The sequence below is a fragment of the Pteronotus mesoamericanus genome, unplaced genomic scaffold (genome assembly GCF_021234165.1).
Source record: "Pteronotus mesoamericanus isolate MK-2021 breed Mesoamerican mustached bat unplaced genomic scaffold, CSHL_Meso_final contig_173, whole genome shotgun sequence".
In the NCBI taxonomy this organism is placed as follows: domain Eukaryota; kingdom Metazoa; phylum Chordata; class Mammalia; order Chiroptera; family Mormoopidae; genus Pteronotus; species Pteronotus mesoamericanus.
In genome coordinates, this window is record NW_026555072.1 from 12,837,470 (window position 1) to 12,863,684 (window position 26,215).

A 26,215-nucleotide genomic window follows, 5' to 3' on the forward strand; every position below is an offset into this window, starting at 1 on the left:
TTTCACTTTAGATGCCAGGGGAAAGCCCAGGTTGTTACCTGTGCTTCTGACCAACTGGCTATAAATCAGAGGTCCTCATGACCCCTTCCTTGGGTTCAATTAATTTGCTGGAGTGGTTCACAGAACTCAGGAAACCCATTTACTCACTAGATTCCAGGTTAATTATAAAAGAGTAAAATTCAGGAACAGTCATATGGAAGAGACACATAAGGCAAGACATGTAAGAAAGGGCATGGAGCATCTCCATGTGTTCACCAACTGGGAAGCTCTCCCAACCTCCTCAATACATATCATGGTTGATTAATCATTGACCATTTGGTGACTGAACTCAATCTCTAGCCCCTCTCAAGGCTCTGGAGGTTGGGGGTTGGCATCGAAATTTCCAACCCTCTAATCACAGGTTGGCTCCACTGGCAACCAGCCCCCATCCTTAGGCTTTCCAAATGTTATCTCATTTACATAAAAGACATCTTTTTCACTCTCATCACAAGACATTCCAAGGGTTTTGGGAGCTGTGAGCCAAGAAACATGGAGGAAGACCAAATATATATGATGAATGATCAAATATATATATTTTTTTCTTATAAATTACAGTATCACACCTCCCAAAGGCCCCATCTACAAATATCATTGCACTGGGGATTGGAGACTCAACATAGGAATTTTGGGGGACACACACACACAAATATTCTGTAACAGACACTATACAGCTATTGAAAAGAATGAGGTATACTAACAAGGGAAGATGTCCATTTAAAAAAGTACAGCATAAGAAATATAGTCAATAATGTAATAACTCTGTATGGTGTCAGATGAGTACTAGACTTACCAGGGTGAACATTTGATAAGTTATATAAATGTCTAATCAATATGTTGTACATCTGAAACTAATGTAATATTGAATGCCAACTATAATTTAGAAATAAAAAATTACTTTAAAAAAGCATGTCACTAATATATAAAAATGGATTCAATTTATGCAAAAATTAACTTCTATAAGTGTGAAGAGTGTGCATACTATATGCATATATGTAGAAGGAAGAGAATTATCCATGAGTCACATTTTGCATATCTTATATCAGCTTTCCTTCTGAATTATAAGGACATTTGTATGATAAACAGCTTGGAAGGTAGAAATGGTGTCTCACTCTGTGGTAGACAGCAAAGGGCAGACTTGTTTGCTGTTCAGAATAATAAAGAATGTGTCTTCCTAGGGCAAAGGTTGGACAGAATTGCCAGCAGCTTACATTAAAAGACTGTGGTTTCCTAAAGTCAAGGTTTCTCAAGCATTCAGATGCTACCTGAGAAAAGAAAGGGTGCTTCAGCTCCTCTGACTTAATCAGTAACCAAGAGAGAGCAAGGAGGTATTCTCAATTCCTCCTAAGGCAAACAATGGGGGGATGGGGTGTCACGCATAAGGCCTATAAAGTTTCCAAACTAAAGGCCAATGATAACAAAAACAAAAACAAAAACAAAAACAAACAAAAAAACAGCCTATTCATTTCTACAACGAGATAAAATGCATCTCAGAGTTTCAAGGCAATTTGTTTCTAGACCCAACCTTACGTTTTCTGTAGATTCTTCTAGCTGTTGTAAAACTGTTAATCATTGAAATGCATATACCCTAACTGTAACTTCTGAGGCACCAGATGTATTTTCACTCACTCCTCTGCCTGTATAAGTGCCCCTCACTTTTCCCAAGTCGGAGCACTGTTTCAAGGTTTCTTGAAGCTCATGGGCTGTAGACCTCAGGCCTAAATAAAATTCTTCTAAAATGTTCAGAGATTCAGATTCTTTTTGTTGACATGCCTTTTGCTGCCTCTGTGTGTATTTGTGGGGATGGAGTAGCAATTAACTTTTTCATTTGAGATAATTAAGGGTAAATCTTGCAATACCAGCAGCTTCATGAACAATTACTACGTTGTCCTTACCTGTATGCACCCAGAGGGATGAAGGAGTTCAAAACAAGCCTCTCCAGAATGTGCTACTTTGGCATGGTGGATTTCTTTGAGCTGAAGACAGTCAAGGCCCAAAAGACTTGGGAAGAGATTTTACCTCCCCCTTAATTGCCTAAAAGGAGTTAGATAGATGGGCTAGTCCAGGAATAGCACTCTCTCTGGAGATAACTGCAAAGAGTATAGGGTAGGTGTGGTGGGTTGGGAGGAGCTCAGCAGTGCCTGTGTGTTCGAAGCCCTCTCTGTGTCCCGTTGTTTCCATGAAGCATAAAAAACATATGTTTACCAAATGTAAACAAAAAGGGGACTATGCAGTAATCCTGACAAGCACAGCAAATGAAAGTAATCACACAGGATGATCTGATCACAAATTCCTAACTGGGCAGGCAAGTAGTCATGTCCTAGGTCTATAGCTTCCTCAGCAAAGGTTAACCTTTACCTTAAGTGAGCCCTGTCCATTGTTCTTACACATCTAGGATAACATAACTTTGAAACGTCAGAGTAATTTTCTTTTCCTACCCCTTATAATCACAATCACAGGCACTAGAGCACAAAACCACCAGAGAATGAGGCCACAGAACCCCTCCCTGTTATCTTGTTAATTACCAACTATCCTGTACCCACCAATGAAAAGAAATATGTGTTTTTCCATTTTTCCTTTTATCCAATCCTAGAGATTTCCTTGCTTTGCTTTCTCTCACCTCCTTAATATACCACCAATAGAATTCATGTAACCCCTTTATGCCTCCTCCTTTGATTCTAATGTATTAAATAGGTTGCAAAATGGCCATTTTCTGGAGCATTTTCTCAATCCATTGAGATTTTGCTTCCCAGAATATGTCATCAGTTTGGCTCAAATAAATTCATAAAAATTCTCTACAGGTTTTGACCTTTCTTACATCAATACAAATATTTGCTGCCCCTGTTACTGGACTAAAGGGGTAGGTTTGTCTGCATGTATCAATGCCCAAGAAGACATGAACAGGAGCTCTCAGCAAAGAAAGTAAGGGTTTCCCAGTTAAGGAAGTGGCCGATGCCTGAAGTCACAGGTGAACTAATATTCAAAGACCTCACCCCGCGATGTGTTGGGAAATGCCAGGCCTGGTTTCAGGAGCTGTAACCCTGCCGACAGGCTGGAGGGCCCCAAGGCTGGAAATACTCAGGAGGCCTTGGAGAAACAGGCTCCTGAGGAGACTTGACCTGTCCACCCCCAGGCAGGGGAGTAGCCCCTGCCCCTCTGCTTTGCCAGGAAGGACTTGTGATCAATGATGGGTAAGTTATCTCAAGCTGAGGTATACAACCTAAGACAGGTCCCAGTTGGTATTGGCAGCAGATAAGAAATTGGGGGATACAGAGAAGGGGCAAAGAGGCCTCCACACCTCTGGGCTTGGCTTGGACATAGCTGGAGTCCTCATTGCAGCCGAGGAGCAGTCTCCTTATGCCTTGGTGGTTCCCTTCCCCTGCCTGGCTCAGGCTTGAAACAGAGCAGGAAAGACAACCCTGAATCAGATTTGGCGGGTCCCGGGGAAATCAGGCCTAAAAATAAAAATTCTATAGAATGTGCTCTGTTCTTCCCTCAAATCTCTGGTCAGCTCATGCCGCGAAGGACCTTTACTTTATTTACACCCCTTACCCTATATCGTTAGGACATTTACATTATTTACACCCCTTATCCTATATCTTTAAGGCGCATTTAAGTCTACTTTCCCCTTATCTATAGTCTTTATTGTTGATTCTAGTCTCCTCTCGGACCTATGTAAATCAGTGTACTCCTGTCACTTGTCTTCTTAAAAGCATCATATATTCTCTGTGAAACTTATCATACTGATGTAATGAGATAACATATGCATTCCTGTTACCTAGCCCACTGATAAGATTTTCAATAAAAGCCTTGGAAGAAAGGACGACAGGGCCTTCTCCACTAGAGAGATGTGCCATGGGGATTCTCCACTAAGAGGGAAGTGCCCTGTCTGCTCTCCCGGCAAACAGAGAAGTGTTTGCACATTTTGTGTTTATCCCCCTCATCCGTGACAACCCTGGGACAGGCTCTGCGGGTCAGATCCCTGCTCCTACCTCAGCTGGCCCCTGCTGGTTTCCCTCAGGTTCAGGGAGCACCGCACTCTCTGCAGCACTCCTCAGCGGCGTGCACCCTGTCTAGCCACTGTGCAATGAGACACGGATGGCTTCCAGGGGCTGGGTTCTGTAGGGGAGAGATCATTCATCATGGTGACTGAAGGAGTTAGGGTGGTGGTCAGGGTTGTGGTCTCTACTGATTGACCCTCACTAGGGCATGGGTAGGTGATCAGTGCATCTGGCCCTGATGTCAGCTATGGCTTTGCTTCCTCTGGTTTCACCTCTTTTCTGGGCCTGCAGCTGAAACACAATTGAGGCCTAGATGTTATCTCCAGTTTGACCGAATCTCTGTCTTTGTCATCAACAGACCTGAGGCTTTGTTCCTAAGATTATTTGATGCTGATCAGAACTGATTTTCCTGAGGACTTAGTGACTAAGGGAGGTCCCATGGAAGGGAGAAGGAGGCAGGTGAGTCAGGGTGCTGGATGAGGCCAGTTTGAATCAAAAGGGAAAAAAATGAGAAAGTGCATTAAAGAACTGAAGTTTGTATGTGGTTACATTCTCATCTTCCTGTGAAATGTCTTCCTTCCTTCTGAAGCCCCAGACCCCTGCTCCCTTCTCCTTAGCTCAGGATGGTATATAAGCCTCAATTGCCTGACTGTCTGAGCCTCTCATGTCTTTGTGGGGCTCCAATAAATTCAAAATTAAATTTGTGTTTCTCCTGTTAATCTGTTTTATGTCAATTCATTGATTAGATCACCCAAAAGAACCTGGAAAGGTGGAGAAAAATTTTCCTATCCTAAAGGTAAGAGCTAGAAGCAATCATTGAGAGGAAGTTACAAGGGAAATAGAGGTAAAATTTTGATCAATAAAAGGAATAATTTCCAAATGTTAAAACCAATGAATAGACAATTTTCCCATTAGTAAATCACTATTGATTTTTATGAAAAAGCCAAAGTTCTCTTTATTATTCCTTCTTCAATAAAGTGTTATGAAGAAGGCAAAAAAAATTGTACACCCAATGTACAAGGGTCCTCATCTGATGGGTCAATCCTTGACTGGATTTAGTGTTTTAAGTGCTTAAATAGCCTTCTGAAATGAACTTGATCTTTCCTTTCCCTGTGCTTTCCCTCTTCACCCATAGAGTTTGGCTTCATCTGAGAAGCTTTCTTTTCTTTTCCCATTCATGTGTCTTTTCTTGTTCATAGAAAAGGAGTGGGATCAAAAGGCCAGGATTTAACATGAAAATTGGCTGCAGCCTTTTGTCCAGTTGAAATAGTAAACAAAACTTTTTATTGTGGGGCTCTTTAAGCCAGAAGACTGCTCAGCTTGCTTGATTCTGGACCAAAGGATCATGGGCCCACCAGGTGGTCTAGATCGCATGGTAGTAGTGTTCTACTGTGAGATTCAGGGCCAAATCTCCACTGAATAATAAAGGATCTCTGTATTTTCAGTGCCTCTTATGTATGATACCTTCCTTGGAAATGTGATCGGGTGTTGGGGACCACTTTGTGTGGTACCAGGAATTGTACCCCATGCAAGCCAGGCCTTGAAAAAGGGCCTGTAAGTCTCGACCAGAAAACTGGGAGTGCTGGGAGGCAGACTTAATCCAATGCTAACACCGAGGGTTCCCGTGGGAATCTGGCCTAAAGAATGCATTGTATCCACTGGAGCTTGCTTCGCTTTGCACTGCCCTGATAAGAAAAAACCAGATGTTTAAGCTCCAAACAGAAGGAGTGAATTCCTGAATTCAGGAGTCATACTTTAAAGACCATGTGACCTCAGCATGGCTTATAGACCCTGACCTCAGGCAAACCTCTGTATTCTTTCAATTGTTATCTATAATCTCTATCTGTTTTCTGTAAATATAGCCTTTAGGCATTGATTGATATGCTTAGCATGCTTGCTGTATACTGCTGTCCATATTGGTTCTCAATATAAGCCACTTCAGAGAAGGGCTCGGGGCATTCTCCATTAGAGGGAATCACTTTCCCCTTTTCCTAACAGCACTTGGTATCTGGAATGACTCGTTATTTCATCTGCAGCGAATCAGAGGACTCCACTGGACGGGGTCCACCACAATAGGGAAACTCTTGCTGGGCTAGGTAGGATTGAAATAATTCTGGGTCCTGGGCCCAGCACTGGAACACCACTCCTAACAGGATGTAAGTAATTTCTGTTTACCAACAAGTATTGACAGGAATAGTGATAAGGATTATCTTCTACTGGGCCAGAGAGGTTAGAATGGAGGCCTCTTATGAAGTTTCTACAGAGTATTCCATTTATATAAGAACTGTCTTTCGTATTATCTTCATATATCACAGACATTAGTAAAATTAAGGTTGTAAAATGGAGCGAGGAATAAAAATTTAAATACTGCAAACATATGTATTTTAAAATGTATTTTGTTGTCTGAATGTTTTACAAACCAAATTACAAGTGAATTCTATGTGTCAAGGAAGTCTGAGAAGGTAAATATCAGGCAAATATGAGGTGTATATCAAAATTATTTTGTCACAAGCATAGCACCCTAATGTTCACACCAGCAAAGAATATATTAGTTTCCTTCCTGTGATTTTTCCATTCTTCCTTTTTCCCATGTAAAAAGCAGCCATAATAACTGCATGATTCTTAGAGTAATTTTATTGGAGTTTTCTAACTTTTACTATTGTTATCTTTAGCTTCCTTTTGAGCCTGTTTACATTTTTTTATGCACAATTTTATTTTTTCTTATTGAATTTATTAGGGCGACATTGGTTAATAAAATTATATAGGTTTCAAGTATACAATTTTATAATACATCATCTGTATACTGTATTGTGTATTCACCACCCCAAGTCAAGTCTCCTTCCATCACCATTTATCCCTTTTTACCCTCTTTAACTGCCCCCACCTCCCTTCTCCTCTGGTAATCAGCATACTGTTGTCTATCTCCAAGGGTTTTTTGGTTTTTTGTTTTTTGTTTTTTGCTTAATCCTTTGCCTTTTTCACTCAGCCTCCCAACAACCCTCCCCTCTGACAGCTGTCAGTCTGTTTTTTGTCTATAAGTCTGTTTCTATTTTGGTTTTTGTTCATTAGATTCCACATAGGAGTGAAATCTTACCTAATTCAACAGCATGGATGGACTTGCAGAATATTATGCTAAGTGAAATAAGCCAGTCAGAGAAAGACAAATACCATATGTACCTGTTTACATTTTATAGAGGCATCATGCTATCAAAATCTCCAGACAGGGACAATGCATGTTTGCCTGTCCTCCTCCAGTAATGCTAATGGAATCTGAGTACTTTTTGTTAACTCTTGGGAAATGTGGATCAATGATTTACAACTCCTTTGTAAATAAGTTACCCAAATGAGTTGAAACCCTCTCAAAGAGTGCCATGCAAGATGGAGGGCTGTGGATCTCAGGAACGTCTTGTAGGCTTTGTGTACTCAGGATGAGTTGCAAAACATCATAAAAATGGGGAAAAAGGAAAAAATTATGGCACCCAAACTTGCAGCCTATACCCTTGATTCCTCTAGTGTGAAGCTGTACAATATAATGGTTTTCTGTCTTTATGGAAAGTGGTGTTTAATTTGAACTTAATAAATAATACAACAAATAGATGTATCAAAGAAACTACAGGTATACATGCACATATATAAGCACATAGAGGGTCCCTCAGAAATAACTCCTGCTTGAGTGTTGTTGGTAGGGTAATAATGTGGATGTAATAATTTATCATTTTAATTTGAACATTTCACCTAAAATATCATATGGTGTGTTTGAGTGTGATATTGTTATGTTACAGGATTACATGCATATGATTTTATAATAAAAAGGGCATTATTTGTGCAGGACCCATTATATTATACACACTCAATATAATATATGCATGTGTTCATTCTTTCTTGGAGTGTTTTTCAAAATCCAATATATTTTCAAGTAGGAGTCAGCAAACTTTTTCTGTACAGGACCAGATAGGAAGTATTTTAGGCTTTGTGGGCCACATATAGTTACAATTACTCAACTCTTTCGTTGTAGCTCTAAAACAGCCACAGATAACACATAAACAAGGAGGAATGGTCGTCGTGTTCTAAGCAAACTTAATTTATAGATTCTGAAATCAGAATTTCATACAATTTTCATGTCACAAAATATTGAAAAAATAAATTAAAATAAAAAAAATTTACTGACATAATAAAGAGAATTTCAACTAAAAAAAATATTATTCTTCTTGATAAGTTTTTCGCCTATGCAAATATGTGAAAATCATTGTTAGTTCATGCACTATACAAAAACAAGTGGCAGGATGTATTTGGTCTATAGGGGATAGTTTGCTGACCTTTGCTTTAGAGGGTCATCATCCATAGGATGAAATAAAATTTGATGCTATCTAAAAAATAAAAATATTTTAGGTTTGTGAACCATCTCCTAAATACAAGTCATCCATCCTACTATTTTGAAGTGTTAAAATAATCACTAGGTGGCCCTGTCCTCTTTGTTTCCTCCATAGTTGTAATAGCATTTCACGCATCCTCTGCCATCTGTTCAGCACTAGATGGCACCCAAAACTGACAATGTGCTTTTATATTTTTATCTCTTGAAGTTACTATTCCTAAATATAAAAATTATTTATTTTCCATGTATAGCAGGAAATACATGGTCAATCTCTGTTCTTATTACCAGAATGCTAAATAATTGCTTTAATGTCAGCTTAGAAAGTGGAACTTACTTATATATCTTATAAAAAGGTGCACTTTATATGGTAATAGATTAAAATAATGCATTTGGCCAGTAGAAGCTACCGTTAGGAACTAAAGAAAATTCACATGACACATTAAAGTAGTTCCCCATTATGTAATTCTAAATAATATTTTGTAAAATATGTAGACATGAAGTAATTTAGGGATTTAAAACTGAAGTTAACCTCACTGTTTCTGTATTTATAGTGAACTAAATCTTCTACATATGAAATGCAAATAATGTATTTATATACCCTCAGTGAAGTAGAATCAATCTTACAAGCCATCTTGACTTTGTATGCTAAAATTTACTTCAAAATATTATTATTAGCACTGTTAATTGGAAACACCTAATTCTATTACTGTAGAGGCAGGATTGATTTCTTATAATAGCTTGTTAACTTTCAAAATGCAAAATTGTAAGTATAGGCCGCTTCGAGTAGACCAGATTTTACTAAATTGAAACAGATTGAGTTCATTCTCAGTAACTTGCCAGAACGGCAAACTTTCAAAATTTACAAGTTAAATAAAAGTGCTGGAGTAATCTGTAGATAAATAAATCACTGGTGCATTTACAAATGAAATGTTTTTACTGTGGAGAAAGGAAAGCTTCTTCAATAAAGGGTGCTGGGAAAGTTGGAAAGCCACATGCAAAGGAATGAAACTAGACTGCTATTTGACACCATACACAAAATTGATTAAATACTTAAACATAAGACCTGAAAAAACAAAATATATAGGAGAAAACATAGGTGCTAAATGCATGGCCCTTCGCCTCAGAGAGGCTTTTGTGAATTTGACCCCAAAGACACAGGGAAGAATACCAAAAATAAATGAATGGGACTATATCAAACTAAAAAGCTTCTGTACAGCAAAAGAAACTGCCAAGAAATCAAAACGGCAACCAACTGAATGGGAGAAGATATCTACAAATAATACCAAAAATAAGGGGCTAATATCCAAAATATATAAAGAAGTCATACAACTCAAAGAAGAAAAATCCAATTAAAAAAGCAGGCAGAGGATGTGAACAGACACTTCTCCCAAGAAGACACACAAAGAGCCAGGAGATAAAAGGTACTCAACTTCATGAGCTATAAGGGAAAAGCAAATCAAAACCATGATGGGATACCATCTCCCATCTGTCAGAATGGCTATTATAAATAAGAAAAGTTCTAATAAGTGTTGGGGAGGATGTGGATCAAGAAGAACGGTCGTTCAAATCTGATGGAAATGTAAACTGGTACAGCCACTACAGAAAACAGGATGGAGATTCCTCAAAGAATTAAGAATAGAGCTACCATATGACCCACCATTCACTCTTCTGAGTATCTACCTAAAAAATCTGAAAATATTTTTTTCTTAAAGTTATATGCACCCTTATGTTCATCGCATTCATAGTAGCCAAGACGTGGAAACAACTTGTGTCTTTTGATGGATGATGGCATAAGGAAGATGTGGTACATATATATAATGGAATACTACTCAGCTCTAAGAAAGAATGAAAGACTACCATTTGCAACAACGTGGATGGACCTCGAGAATATCATGCTAAGTGAAATAAATAAGACAGAAAAGGACAAGAACCAAATGATTTCACTCATGTGGGATATAAAGCAACAAATAAATAAAACAAAGAAACTCATAGATAGAGGTAACAGTATGGTTGTTAAAAGAGGGGTAATGCAGAGAGGGGTGGATGAAGAGAGTAAGGAGGGTCAAATACGTGGTGATGGAAGGAGGCTCAACTTCGGGTGCTGAGCAAACAATGCAGTATACAAATGATGTTTTATAGAATTGTACACTAGAAACTTATTTAATGATATTGAACAACGTCACCCCAATACATTTAATTAAAAATGAAATGTTTTTGAAATAGTTGGCTTTATTTCAGGTTGGCTCATTTTGCCTTCTTTACCACCATCTTAATTTAGATCTCCCTCAAGCTGGAGAATAGATGAGGGAATCCAATTCTGTCATTTTATTTTACTGCCAAATCCATACTCTAAATTCTTTTGTACATGCGGTTTTTCAAATGTCATGAGATTAGAAGGCTGTTTGTTTTTACCCATTTTTAAGTGTTTTAGCATATTAGGAATGAATTGCATTATGTGTGTGCATACCCGCTGCATCTCCAAGAGAAAGAATATTAAAAATAGATCATCAATCAACAGGTTTAAAATCTAATAAAAATGTTTTCAATATGATACAATTTATTGCAGCAGGGTTGAGCAAAGCATATGTAGTTATCTTTCTTTCTTTATTCATTTTCATATGAAAAATGAGTTTTCCTTTGAACTCTTTTTATTCATGTGTACATTAAATCAAGAAACTGCATGATACATACATTCTGGAACTAATAGAATGCTGTTATCAACTCAAAACAATGTCTATTTATTGTCATAACTATGTATCAACAGAGTAATAAAGGTTATATATTATTCTTGAAGTAACATCTCTAATGATGTTAGCTTTGTTTTGCATTGAACATAATTTCATCTCTCCTTGTCATCCTTTAACTAAACTGTGTTCCTTTGAATAGAAGATCTGAACACATTATTTTGATCAGTCGAAGACATTTTGTTCCACTAAGGACACAAACTCTGCTCTTTCTCAGAGATTTTCAATGGGTTTTTGGGAGGTATATATTGAAAACAAAAACCAGGAAGTATGTCTGTGCTTTAAATTTCATTTTTTTATTTTATTTATATTCCTCTATTTGAAATTCACATTTAAGCTGCCTCTGCACAGCATTAAGTAGGAAATGTAGTTGACAATTATCTAGTAGATTTAGATTAATACGTCTAAAAATAAAATTGAGATCGCAATGATTACACTATTTTCAAACAAGTTCTGTCAGTATGATTAAACTAGTTTTTTATTTACATGCAATTGACAAACCAACACTATGAAGAAATTCAATGTGCTTTCCTCTCTGTTCTTACATCTGGTGTACTAAGCACAGTTGTAAGTAAAGTAGCATAAATCTATGGATGGCTATCAGTATAAGTTTACGTTCCACTACTGAATTTTCTCTTTAGTTCTAATAGTTCTCAGTTTATTGCCTTGAATTGTTTCATAAATGATATTATCTGTGAATAATATTTTTTCATATTCTTTAACTTTCACATTCATACTTCATATTTTTTTCTCATTTTGCTGCAAAGGGTGATACTTTTAGCGCAACGTTATTATAAGAGTTGATGATTTTATTCCTGCTTTTACTGTAAATTACTCTAAAACTTTGCATCTTATATACTATACATATATTTGTTATAGGTGTCTGATAGATATACTTATGAAAGTTAACTTTGCCAAAAATATTTATCATGGTTTTTGCATATTATTAAATGGTATATTGACATGTATTATTAATGAAATGTTTCTCTCATTTAATTTGTGATTTTAGTGAATTTATTACATTAATAATTTTTCTAATGTGGTGCTATTCCTGCAATCTTGAGATTCGGCCTTGGTTGTGACATAATTTTTATAATAAACTGTTGATTGTGGTTTGCTGATAATTGATTTAGGAGTTTTGCTTCTATGTTCATAGGTATGATTAACCAAAAAGTTTATTTTCTTGTGATTTTCTGTCTTGAGTGTCACAATCATTACTAACCTCAAAAAAAAATCAGTTGCTTCTCATTTTCTTTTCTATGTTCTGGAACAGTTTGTATATAATTGGCATTAGCTGGGGTTTTTTTGGTATGTTTGTTTTTTAAGGTTTAGTAGAACCCACCTATAAGTCCATTTGGGTCTGATGTCTTTTTGTTGAAGAAATTTAACTACTCTCTCATTTATTATACAGTCTTCTTTTTTGTTGAACATCTTGTTAATTTATACTTCCTAAGAACATTTTCCATATCACCTACGTTTGTATGTTTATCCCTATAAATTGTTCATAACATTATATGGTTCTTAGATTTTAAAAATCATGCTTTCATTTTCACTAATGATGCTGTTTATTCTCACCCTTTTCCTTCAAAAAACAAAATATTTCACAGAATGTCCCATGTTTCATTTTTCTTGCCAAAAAAGAGAAATTTCTAATTTGTTGGTCAATTTTGTGTGGGTTTATAAAATTTTTTAAAGATTTTACTTATTTACTTTTAGAGAAGGGAGAAGGGAGGGAGAAAGAGAGGGAGAAAAACAGCAATGTGTGACAGATACATTGATCAGTTGTCTATTGCATGTCCCCAACTGGGAACCTGGCCCTGACTGGGAATTGAACCAGCAACCCTTCAGCTTGCAGACTGGCACTCAATCCACTGAGCCACACCAACCAGGGCTGTATTTTTAATTATGTTAATTATTATTGTCCTTATTCTATTTTGGGTGCTTTATTTTTCTTGATTCTTTTCCATCTTGAGTTGAAATAGTAATTCTTTTTTTTAGACTTCCTAGTTTTCTAGTAAATGTTGTTACTATGTATCTCCCTTTCATTACTGCTTTAGATGCAAAATTTGGGTTTGAAATATAGTCATTTTATTTTTCTTTTAGAAAAATTTTGTGGTTTCCACTTTTACCAACAAGTTATTCAGAATATAAACCTAATTTTTTTTAGATATTTTGATTAGTGTTTTACATATATTACCTTTTTGTCATTGATTTTTCCAATTTTATTTTGCCATTTTGTTTTGTGACTTTTTGTGTGGTAGTTTTAAGAAATTTGTAATTTTTTTGTACTTTTATTTATAGTTTTGTAATACTGTATGAGTGCTTGAAAATAAATTTTATTCCCCTTGCCCTGGGTTCATTCATACTAGATGTATTAACTTAAGGCTGGTATTGGATTATTTGCATCCTTAACTCAGTTAGTTCTTTGAACTTATGGCTTCTGTGAGACATGTTTTACCTTTTCAAGATTTCAGTTTCTTCTTATAGTTCTAGTAAACTCGACCTGATTCAACTTCGAATGAAAGGTTTCACTGAGAGCTGCTTCGGCCAACATGGAGTGCACCAAATCATATATAATCTTAGTACAAATATAGTTACTATTTTTCTAGCCTTCTTGAAACTGTTAAGACATTAATTGTTACTCTTCTCATCTCTCCACTTGCCCATGAACTTGCTTAAGTTAGATATTCTGTCATAATTATCAATGTTTGTTTTGCCCTGAGAGTGCCAGGAACCTCAACTACTCAGCCTCTCAGAGGTTCCATCAATGTAAAGTATTTCTCAGACTCAGATTGGGACCACCTATCAATATTTTAGTCCTCTGCATTGTGCATCCTATATATTTTGGTAGTTGTATTTTCATTTTTGACTCATTCATTGTTCAGGACTGTGTTGATAATTTCCACGTATATGTGAAATGCCCAGCATTCCTCCTATTTCCTGGATCTGTTTCCAGGTCTATAGCAGGGACCATGGCCAGTGAGTAAGCTGCCTGGGTGTAGTCCTGTCATCTTAAAATTGCTCTCCTCCTTCGAGGACTGCAGTGAGGTTTCACAACCTTCTGTCTGGATCCCACAGCTCTCACAAAGGCACTTTTGCCCAAGGATGCCAAATTATTGTCGTTGAGGGAGGGATATGAAAGAGGAATATCTTGTTTGACCATCTTGGAAATCAATCCCTTTCATGTTATATTCTAAACCCTCACAGGCTTCCCTTACTTTTCACATTTCCATTATCACTTACCTCCCCAAATCAAGGAATCTCTTTTTTTCTACTTATGATAATGTCTCATAACTATATTACCTATGAACAGAATTATTCCCATTCCTCTGATCCTAGATGTTTGAAATTTAAAAACCAAAATTTGACAATTTTTATGCCCCCTCCTTTCCATTTCTGCTGAGTCATATGCAATGGCTATTTTACTGAATACGTGATAATCAAGGGCAGAAAAAATATTTAGAAGAGGGTAAATTTGTTTAGTTATTCCTAAATAGCATCTTTCCACATTCCTGTGCTGATTGCACTGCCATTTCTTTTTCATGACCTGCTGTTCCCTTCATTCCTTTCCTCTGCAAAATCAGGCACTTTCAAGAATGAAACAATTTTTGGTTGTTAGAAAGATAAAGAAAATGTACCATTTTATTACTGAGCAGAAGCAATTGTAAAATGGAATTTTTAATTTTAGAGCTATTTAGAAAAGAGGTCGCATAAATGATTTTGTAGAGATCTATGGAGAAATGAGACCCCAGAAAATTTGAACTGACAGCCATGGAAAGGAGACATGTGGGAGTAAGTTTTAATTGTGTGTTTAATTGACCTTGAAGGAAAATGAGTCTCATATTTGGTACTGAGTACAATTACATAAAGATTCAAATATGCTATTATCCAAAAAAGTTACCCAGGCTATTTTATATATTATTATAATCACATAATATCTACACTCTGAATTCTTTTGACAGTGCTAAGACAACCACCATCCTGCTTTAGAGGAAAAAATGTGGAAAGTAGTGGGAGATAAAATAAAGCATATTTTCCAGGAGTATTTTTAGTAATTTATTTTCACATCAATATGAATGGTCAGATTTATAGTTAAGAGAGACAGAATGTATCATTTAAGTTGGATTATTGAAAGCACATACTTTATTGTAGTTTTTTGTTGGAAAAGATTATATGTAGGTCCATAAAACATTAGTATTATAAAAGTGTTATATCTTAAAATGTTTATTAACTTTCAAATAATCCCAGACTGAACAAATTCCAAAGTATACTATTATTTGTGAAGAATAAAATAGTTATTTAATTACATATACACACAGAGACTGTCAATGTGTTATGGTTATTCTGACAAAAATAAATTTTGAATTTTTATATATTAATGGAGTATTGAATTTTATATGTGGAGAGTCTTTCCAAACAAATATTTAAAAAACACTTACTTGTAATTATTTATATATTTGTTATATTTATATGATATATACAAATCCTTAAATAACAATGCAGTTGTAGATTATACAAAATAAAATTGTTTGAATAACAATGTGTGTAGATGATACAACTTGGAGATGGTAACATATCTGTTAATAGTAAAAATTACCATTTTATCTACAATTTAGTTTAAATAAAAAACATGGCATTTATATCTGTTTTATTCTGTTTGAAAATATTTTTTTCATTTTTAACTGCTTGCATTATATTATTAATTCTCATGAAGTATTATAATTTTTATATATTCATAAATGCATATTTAGTTCCCATTTCATTTGTAATAATAAAACTTGGGAATCAGAAAAAACAGCTCTGATATTTCCATACTGTATTTGAAAGCACCGAGGTATTCAGACCTTGGAACTCTTCCACAGAATGTTGGTAGCAGACTAGAATTAAAATCATGTCTCCTGAATCCTTTTTATATGCTTAATGACTTATTAATCCTATTCTTCATATAAATAGTTATTACCATTCCAGGCATGAAATAATAAAGGCCATACATGCTTCTGAAAAAATACTACGACCACATAAACAGCTGTTCCCTTTGACATTGCTCTTTGACATTGGTATCAAAAATAGTATTTTCCAGATCAACAAAGTGAAAAATAACTAAATGATGGAGTTATGTATCCTCCGAGGAACAAATAAACACTGTGGGAAATAAACAGTTTGCTGCTGCCATTCCAATCCTCCCCTGCTCCCATCATTTACTCTAGTGAGTTTAAATGTAGGCTCCCTGGCAACAATATTACAAGGCCCATGAGACCACTAGTTAACTGCAGATTGAGTACATTTCCAGGAAAAAATGCCCCCCTCCCTGACTGGGTTTCCTAGTATCTACATTTATGTTATTTACAGCGCTGTTAAATCAGTAAGTTTTCTACATGTGTTTTCACTTTGGATAGAGCTAAGGGAATTATTATTTTCAAGAATGAAGTTTATTTTTTCTAAGGGCACATGTCCTAGGAGTCCCTTCAGACATCCTTCAGAGGACTAAAAAGATAACAGATATAAATAGAAACACATTGGCTCACATAAAAATAGAATCCAGCTGAGGTCCTATCTATAAGGGGAAACAGAAGATTTAAAAAAGCTTTAAGGTAAGACATAATCACTGTGTAATGTAAGAGAAAGCAAAGGTATTTTCTCAAACCCAGAAAACAGACCAGTCTGACAGACACTTGTCATGATTAGCAGTGATTTGGGGTGAAAATAAGGAGTTCTCTGGGCATGTGAGAACTGTGAATTATTAAGACTGCATGCAGATCAGCTATTTATAAATACATTTCCATTTACAAATGTGCTTGCTGCAGTGATGACTCTCAGAATATGAGCCGCAAAACATCTGGCAATGCTTAATGCCACAGACTATCTGCCTCCAATTTAGGCTGCACTGAAGGAAATAGTGTCCGGTTCACAGGAGGGGAGAGTCCCAATGTAGTGTTCAGAAAGCACCTCTCTGAATTCATGCTAGGTGTAGCCTCAGGGAAGTAACGCAGAGTTATGACGTAAGGAATGGTAACAGCATTCTTCAAATTTTTCAGGCAAGTGTAAAGAACATTCTAGGGAACACCAGTAATGGTCTTCTAAAAAATCTTAGAGCTCTTATGAAGAAAATAAGAAAATAATTTGCTTTAGATGATTCTGATTTACCAGGAAGTAATAAAGATTTTAACTTATAAGGTGTATGGTCTAATGTCACCACAACTCCATACCTACATTACAAACTCTGGGCTGACATGGTAGATAATCAAGGTCCCATTTGTCTATAGATTTTTGGATAAAATTTGTGGACAATTTTTCAGGTCCCCAGGCACTAGAAATACAATGTTGCACAAAAGAGGGAGAAGACATAAAGCCTGTCTTCTTTATACTGGGGAGAACATTGCTCCCCTTGATGTAGGGAAGAGTAAAGGCATAAGCCCCTCTTCCTAGCATGGAGTCAGAGCAGGGAGAGGACAGAGAGCTGTGCAGGCCCCAGTAGCACCATACTGAAGAGCTTGCCAGCCAATCTCCTGAGAACTTATTTCATTCATTGTTTTAGCATCAACAAGGAAGAAGACACTGAACATGAAACAGGAAGGTAGTGGGCTAGAAACTTTGAGTACAAAGAACATGAAATACTTACGGGAGGTATAACTTCTGGAATGATGGAATAAGGAGCATGGCAGACCCTGTGCCTAGCAAGACAAAGACCAGTAAAAATTACAAAACAAAAACATATTTTAAAGTCTCTGTAAATTTTCCTAAAACTGGTGAGAGTCTGCGGCATCTGAGCCGCTACCTGGTCCTTTTGCCACAAATTTCCAGTTCTACCCCCAGGCAAGTGCTGCAAAGAATATGGTGGATCCCTCTCACCCCAGCTTCCAGTCTGGAGCTATATATATATTTTTTATTACAGGAGAAGCAAGCTGAAGGTTTTTCACACTCTTCTCATTTCCAAAGTTGCAGAACCTCTCTTCTGAGCAACCAGAAAAGAGGACTGGTCTCCTCATACCAAATCCCACCTGTATGGTGAAAGCTCTACCTCAGATGCTGCAGGCCAAGAATACTACCCCCAATTGTCTGAGTCCCATCTCACTAGTAGAGTGGAGGTTTCATGCCTGGAGGACAAGCTGAGAAGAGCAGGGATGATAATTCAGTCCCCCAATGCGCATTCTTAGAACGAAGTTGGTACAACTTAGGATGAAGCTGATGGTGAAGTTGGCCTCACCATCAGCTCCAGTGCAGTAGCACAGGGCTTCTTCCCAGGAGTAAAGGCAAGCTGGATGGGCCAAGAACTCCTCAGCTCTAACTGAGGGGATGGGTTGGCATGATTTGGAACAGTGAGCAGAGAATTCATATCTCAAGGTGTTGTTGAAAACAACAGAGACCTTGGTGGACTGAAGATGGTTGTTCTGATGTAAGCAAATTGGCAGAACAGCCAGAAGTCTAATAGTGAGGGCCAGGGACTGAGCCATGAAGAGCCCTCCTAGGGTCACAGTCAGCCCTAAAGTTTGTGAATGTTGTGCATATAGATCGTGCTGTACCCATTCAGAAGCCATCAGAGCAAGACATGAGGCAGAGCCATATGCAGATCCACTAATACAGGGCAAAAGTGTTACTGGCATAAGGGACTTAAACAAAACTTCTGACAAAACACTGACTTTTCAATTAGCTACTCTAACTCAGGCATGACTCCTAAGCAGAAATGCTTAAAAATAATACCGCAGTCATCCCTGGCAGTCTGGAAGACTGTACATATGCCCAAGGTTGAACTCTATCTAGAGTTATCAGAGAGGGGACATTCAAGCTACTAGTGTCTGGCTGAAAGTAGGAACAAAAAAATGTTAATTTCTTGAATTCAGATAGCAGCCTCCAAGCCATATAAACATCCTATGGTAAAGAGTAAAAATCTAACTGGCTAAGAGGGCTTAAGCACAACCTTTGAGCAATAGGTGCCTTATAACAACACAAGGGAACTCTAGATAGACAGACTGAAAGATAAAAACAAGGGAACAATAACTCAGAGCTTACACACCGATGGGAAAATAGACTTGGCAGAAATAGATGAGCCAAGTTATTAAATAAACAAATAAGCAAAAAACAACAGCGATAGTTACCTCCAGAGAGAGATCAGTATCCAGAGCTCCTACAATAAATTCTAAAACTTCCAGTTTTCAATAAAAAATTATGAGACATAAAAGAAACAGGAGAGTGTGACCCATACAGAGGGGAAAATGCTGGCAATAGAAACTGCCTATAAAGGGTCCGTAATGGTGGATTAATTAGATAAAAACTTTAAAGCATCTATGTAAGTACGTTTAAAAACTAAAGAAACCTATATTTAAAGAATTAAAAGAAGGCATGATGATAGCATTTCATTTAATAAAGAATATAACTAAAGATATCGAAGTTATTAGAAACAACAAGTAGAAAACCTGGAGTTGAAAAGCATAATAGTTGACCTTAAAATTCAAAAGGGGGGCACTAGCAGTAGCATGGGATGGCAAAGAAAGAATCAGTGAACTAAAATATAGATTGATGGAGATTATACAATCTGAAGAACATATAAAAAGAATGAAAAAAATTAAAAGGAAAAGGAGAGAAAATGACAGAAAAAAATCTGAAGAATAAGAATTAGGGGAAAAAAAATCAGTGTACAAATCCAAGAAGCACAACAAACTCCAAGAACTATGATGCAAAGAGGCACATCATAGTTAAAATGTTGAAAGTCAAAGAGAGACTTTGGAACGGAGCCAGAGGAAAATAAATGAGTCATCACAGTTGAGGGAATCCCACAAGATTAACAAATGGGATCTTATCAGCAGAAAGGCAGGCTAGGAGGGCCTGAAGCTCATCTTCACAACTAAAACAATAAAAGCAATCAATAAACAATAACATACTGATGAAATTAGCTCTGAGAGAGTTCCAGATTGAAAGGACGCTGCAGGAAACCCGTAGAACACAAAATATTCAGGGTCACATCATTGAAAAGTGGAGGAAGCCTTTTCCGTGCATTAACTCATTCCTCTTTCTGACAGAACTCAGCATCAAGAGGAATAACTCAGTGGCAACCATACACCACGTGGGAAAAAGAAAGTGAGAGGACTCCAGTGACCCTTGCCACCACTGCAAACACCTGCAGTTTTGCCACTAAGAACCTCTGTAGTCTTCACTGATGTTGAGACCAGAAGACAGAAGAGGTTGGAGTCTGCATTGCCATGATCCTCCACCCCTAAAAAGTCACTGCTGTGCTCCACCCAGAGAGGGAGCCACCACCTCTGTGTCCCCTGGAGAGGGAACTACTGCTGCCAGCATCTTCATCAGAGAAAGAGCTACCGCTGTGCGCTGCCACCTGCAAAGGGTCAGAGCTGCCACTGTACTCCTTGCCCTGGAGTTGGAGCCAGAGCTGTGCAATAATGGCACCTCCATTCCTACTCTGCCTCAGAGCCAGAGCCTTTGCTAAGTGCCACCCTCCCTGATAATGAGCTCATCCTTACCAGAGAAAGAACCTCTGCTATGTGTTGTAGGAGGAAGACAATAATAAAAGATAGAGCAGCAAGTCAAATAGGGAATTCAGGAATAACACAAAAAATCAACAAAATTAAGAGTTTTTAAAAAATAAGCAGAACTGACAAGCGTTTAGCTAGACTAAGAAAAAAAGAAAACTCAAATTACTAAAATTAGAAATGATATAGAAATCATTACAACATGCTCCAGTAATAGAAATGATCATATGGGAATATTACAAATAATTATATGCCAACAAACTGTAAAATATAGAAGAAATAGATAACTTTCTAGAAAAATACAACATACCAAATCTAAAAAATCAAGCAGAAACAGAAAGCCTTAAAAGACCTATAACCAATAAGACTACTAAATCAGTAATCAAAACTCACCAAAAATAAAAAAAGTTTGGACCAGATGGCTTCACAGGAGAATTCTACCAAACTTTTAAAGTAGAATTAATAATAATCCTTCTTAGACCTTTCCAAAAAATGTTAGAAGGGTCACCAAACTAATTTTGTGTGTCCAGCATTATGCTGATACCAAAGCCAGACAAAGACACCTCAAATAAAAAAGTACAGGCCAATATTCTTGATGACATAGATGCAAAATTTTTCAATAAAATACTAGCAATTCAATAGCCCATTAAAAGGGATAATACACTATGACCCAGTGGGATTTATCCCTGGGATAAAAGGATGGTTCGGCATATGCAAATGCAATAAACCACATTATCATCACAATAGATGTAGCAAAAGCATTTGACACAGTTCAACATCCATCCATGATTAAAACTTTCAACAAAATAGGTACAGAGGGGACTTACTTCAATACAATAAAGGCCATATATGAAAAGCACAGAGCTAATACAATAATCAATGGAGGAAACCTCAAAGCTTTCCTTTCAAGATCTGGTACAAGGCAAGGATGCCTACTATTACCATTTCTATTCAACATAGTAGTAGTGGAAGTCCTAGCCAGAGTAATTAGGTAAGAAGACGATATAAAAAGCTTCTAAACTGCAAAGGAGGAAGTGAAATGATCTGTGTTTGCTGACAACATAAGTATATATGTAGAAAACCCTAAGGAAGTGACAAAAGAATGTTAGAACTAATAAATGAATTCAGTAAAGTTGCAGAAAACAAAATTCAATCATGTTTCTATAAACTCAGAATGAACTATCTAAAAAGGAAATTAAGGAAACAATCCCATTCACAAGACCAATAAAATAATAAAATAAATAAAAATAAACTTAATTAAAAATGTTAAAGGCTTTTACACTGAAAATTATAAAACTTTGATGAAGGAAATTAAAGAAGACACATAAATGGAAAGGTATCCTGTGTTCGTGGACTGGAAGACTTAATATTGTTAAAATGTCCATATTACCCAAAGTAATTTACAGATTCAATGCTATTTTCATCCCAATCTTAATGCACTTTCACACAAAAATAGAAAAGCAATCCTAATATTCATATGGAACCACAAAAGACCCCAAGTAGCTGAATCAACCTTGAGCTAGAAAAACAAAGATAGAGGTATCACATTTCCTGATTTCAAAATATGTTACAATGCTACAGTGTGATACTAGCATAAAGACACACATACAGCAGTGGGCAAAAGTAGGTTGACAATAATAATAATAAATACAATAATAATGCTATTATAGAAAAGAGTATGGAGTATCTTCAAAAAATTATAACTACAACTACTATATGATCCAGCAATTCCACTTCTGAGTATATATGCAAAGGAAAAAAAAATCAGTACCTTGAAGAGATATGTGCACTCCCATGTTCACTGCAGTATTATCCACAATAGCCAAAATACCAACATGAGTGTACATTGACAGATTAATGGGTAAAAAAATGTGATATAGGGATATATATATCTATAGATATAGATATAGATATATAAAATGTGTCATTTATGTATGATCTTTAAAAGTGTTTCTTAATTCCTATACCTTCTACATAAGATAGGAAGACAAGAGGAGGTTAAAGTCAGAAAAATGCCCTTCCCCCAGGTGGGATAAGGCTCTGGTCAAATCTTTTGCCTTGAGGAGTAGTCCTTTCTCATAAGGAATGCTCTGGGACTATTTTACAATGGTTACTTTTCTCCTCCCCTTGCCAGAGTCATGAAAAGATCTTTCTTTAGTTTTCTGTGAGAACTTGGTGGGATTCCTGTACATAAGACCCGCGAGAGTAGGGTAGGGGGATAGGGGCTAAGACTGTGGTGCCCAGCCGAGTATGGACTCTCACAGTAGTTCACACTCAGCCTACAGCAATTTTTCAAAATTACAATTTAAGTTTTTCTTCAAGTTTGTGGCTCTAGTGTCTTCTGCTCCAGGAAAGCTATCTCAATTGTTACTCTCCAGATATCAGTGTGGCAGCAGTGTGCACTGTGACCTTAATTCTCTGATGAGTACAACAAAAGGCATTACTTTTCAATTTATTAAGCTGTTTTATAGATATAAGCACAGGAATGATTAAGTCAAGTTCTTTACATGTTAGAGCTGAAAGTGGAAGTCTCCCTCAAAGTATGAATTTGTATTTTGAGTACCTGTCTGGTCATCTCTTCACTTTCACAGATTCACTGAATTCAAAAACTTGTTGAACTTTGGATAATTTTTTTCTAGCAGATGTCATTTAAATGACATGCATTACCTCACCTTTAAAAAAGTAATGTATATTCTGAATTACTGTGTAGTCAAAGTCAGTAAGGCTACAGAGTGTCATAAATGTCTAGATAGAAATTCAACTCTCCTGATCTGTCTAGAGAGAAAGCTAAAATGGGGATGGATGAAAAAGGTAATGGGATGAAGAAGTACAAATTGGTAGTTAGAGAATAGTCATGGGATGTAAAGTACAGCATAGGGAAGAGAGTTGCCAAAGAATGTATATACATGACCCATAGACATGGACAATGCTGTAGGGATTGCCTGAGTGGGAGTGGGGTGTGGGTGGAGGGGGGCAAAAGGAGAAAATTGAGACAACTGTAATAGAATAAACAATAAAATACAATTTAGATTAAAAAAAGATAATCCCCCAAGAAAAAGAAATTCAACTCTTCCATTTGATTAGAATTAGATCTCGATATTCACCAAATAATGGAGAAAAGAAAAATGGTTCTTGCTTCTATAGAGTACTTAGAGCTCCATGAGCCTGTACTAGTGTGCCTGAAAGAAGAACATACTGGTGACCCTTAAGTCACTTGCACTCGTTCTTCTGATGCACTTTGAGTGACAAAAAATAAAATAAAAATTTATAGGTGATATTATTTTGATGTATTAAATCACATTTAAAGGATATATTAGCTCAAAATAAAAGTTATCTATGTCATATGGATTCTTCAGTATTATGACAAAGCATATTTGTGCCCAATGTCACTATGAAATAAATTGTGTCCCCCCAAAGGCCACATGGTGAAGCCCTAACCACCATTGTGACTGCATTTGAAGATAAGGCTTTTAGTAGGTAAAGTTAAATGATGTCATAAAGGTGAGGTCCTAATCTGACATGATTGGTGGCCTTATAAGAGGAGGAAAAGGGAGTGTATGTCCATCACTTTGGGCTCAGCAGCAGGTGACTTGCTGGGCTGGCTAGGGAAGGGCAGTGGCACATATTTCCTGACGGCCACATGGGCCACTCTGTGTAGGGTAAGGGGTGTGTGTAAGGGCCCAGGACCACGGCCCCATGTGCACAGAGCTGAGGACCAAGCTGGGCCTCCCAATGAGGCCCCGCTGGGGCTGCGCAGACTTGCTTCAGGGAGTGCCAAGATGTGGATGCCATTGCCCACTTCAGCTTGTTGGATTCTTCTAGAGCACACAGTGTCAGCTGATTATATCCCCTGCCACCTGACTAGGACACCAAGCACCAGCTTGACGTGGCATAACTCACTCAGTCAGAGGGCACCTGGCAGTCAGCTAGTCAAACTCCTGCAGCTGCCTGGCCCAGAGGTTCCCCCATGGCCAGCCGTACTCTGACCACTGTGGCTGTACCACGTGAATCCCTCACTGGGTGGCCTGATGAGGATGAGACCTGTGGTCCTGTGGAGTCATCAGGATGTCTGCAAGAAGCACTGTCCCCACAACAACCTCATCTATCTGGAGGCCTTCTTCCAGCACACCATCACTTGTTGGGCACTGCTGTAGATGAACACAGAGAAGCTGCAATTCAAGGGCTGGTGCAGGAGGTGCTGTAACATGTGCTGCACTTGCAGGTGAGTGAGAAGGGGTGGAGCCTGCAGCTGCTCTGCCAAGCTTCCTTTGGAAACGTGTCCTAGTTGCTGCCTGAGGCTTGAACCCCAGTCCCCAGTACAATGATGGAAGCCTGTAGCAAAGACAAGGTAGAACTGGCCACATAGCTCTTCTCAGACCCTGGGACCAGGATTGCCACTTCTAGCCACCTCTGGTTATGCACTCTGGGCTATGCTTGGAATTGGACAGTTGGAGGCTGCTTGAATGTGGCCCTTCCTCCCAGGACCTGAGCCCAAGCCCACCTCCTGGTGCTGCTGGCGGCATTTGGGGCAGCCAGTTGGAGTCAGAATGGGGTCTGAATGTTCCTCCAGACTCCCAGGGAGTGTATATTTATATTCCTTTAACCTACATTGATATCCATCCCCCATAACTGGCTGAGTCACATGTCCTCTCGGCATCCTGTCCTCCCCCGCTGCAAGAAGTCTGTCTCTCCACCCACTAGTCCAGTTCCACACCCTCACCCAGCACCTAGAGGACTGCTCACAGAGGTGGGATAAACTGCTGAGGCTCCCTTTGCCGTGTACCAGTTCCCTGCCCCTGTCCAGGCCCAGCAGGCTCAATCCCCCACACAGGTGATAGTCATCAACATCTGCCATGCCAGCACCTTCACTCATTATTTTTGAGACCCTCACCACACCCAAATCTACCCATGGAACTGAGGAGAGGCAGGTCCGAGGGTGCCTAAGCAAAGTGTCACAATAAGGACCCCACACCCAGCACCCAGAACAGGGCTCAGCTGTGCCTCGAACTAGCTTTGGGACAGGAGGTTGGTTGTAGCGGATCCCAAGTGGAATTTGGATAAGTGGCCTGGTGCCACCACCAACCCATATGCTTCCTCATGGGAAGGCTCCTTGTCCTATCTGGCTGCACTGAGTGTCCCTGTCCACTTTGTGCCATGATGTTGTTCTTCCCAGAGGGTCCTTCCCATCTCCGCCCCCCTTGTCCCTCTTTTCTCATGCCCCCCTACTCCAACCCCAAGCTCCTCTCTTGTCTTTCTTGTTTGGTGTTCACTCTTTTACATTCTGATAAAAAAAAAAAAAAACAGAAATAAACCTGGTTCTCAAATGCCCTCCCCCAACAAAAGAAAAGAAGAAGAAGAAAAAAATCAGTATCTCTCTCTCCGTGCACACACTAAGGAAAGGTCATGGGAGGACACAGAGAAAAGGTGGTCACCTGCAACCCAAGGAGAGAGCTCTCACCAGAAACCAGCTTTGTGGCACCCTGATCTTGGATTTTCAGTATCAGGATCTGTGAAAAATAAATTCCTATTGGTTAGGTGACCAGTCTATTTTGTTATGGCAGCCTGTGCTAACACAAGTGT

At 37.9% G+C, this 26,215-nt stretch overlaps 1 pseudogene; it reads left to right on the plus strand.

The window, feature by feature from the left end:
* Positions 1 to 24,331: 24,331 nt before the first annotated feature.
* Positions 24,332 to 24,920, plus strand: LOC129065180 (sterile alpha motif domain-containing protein 10-like; annotated as a pseudogene).
* Positions 24,921 to 26,215: the final 1,295 nt, after the last annotated feature.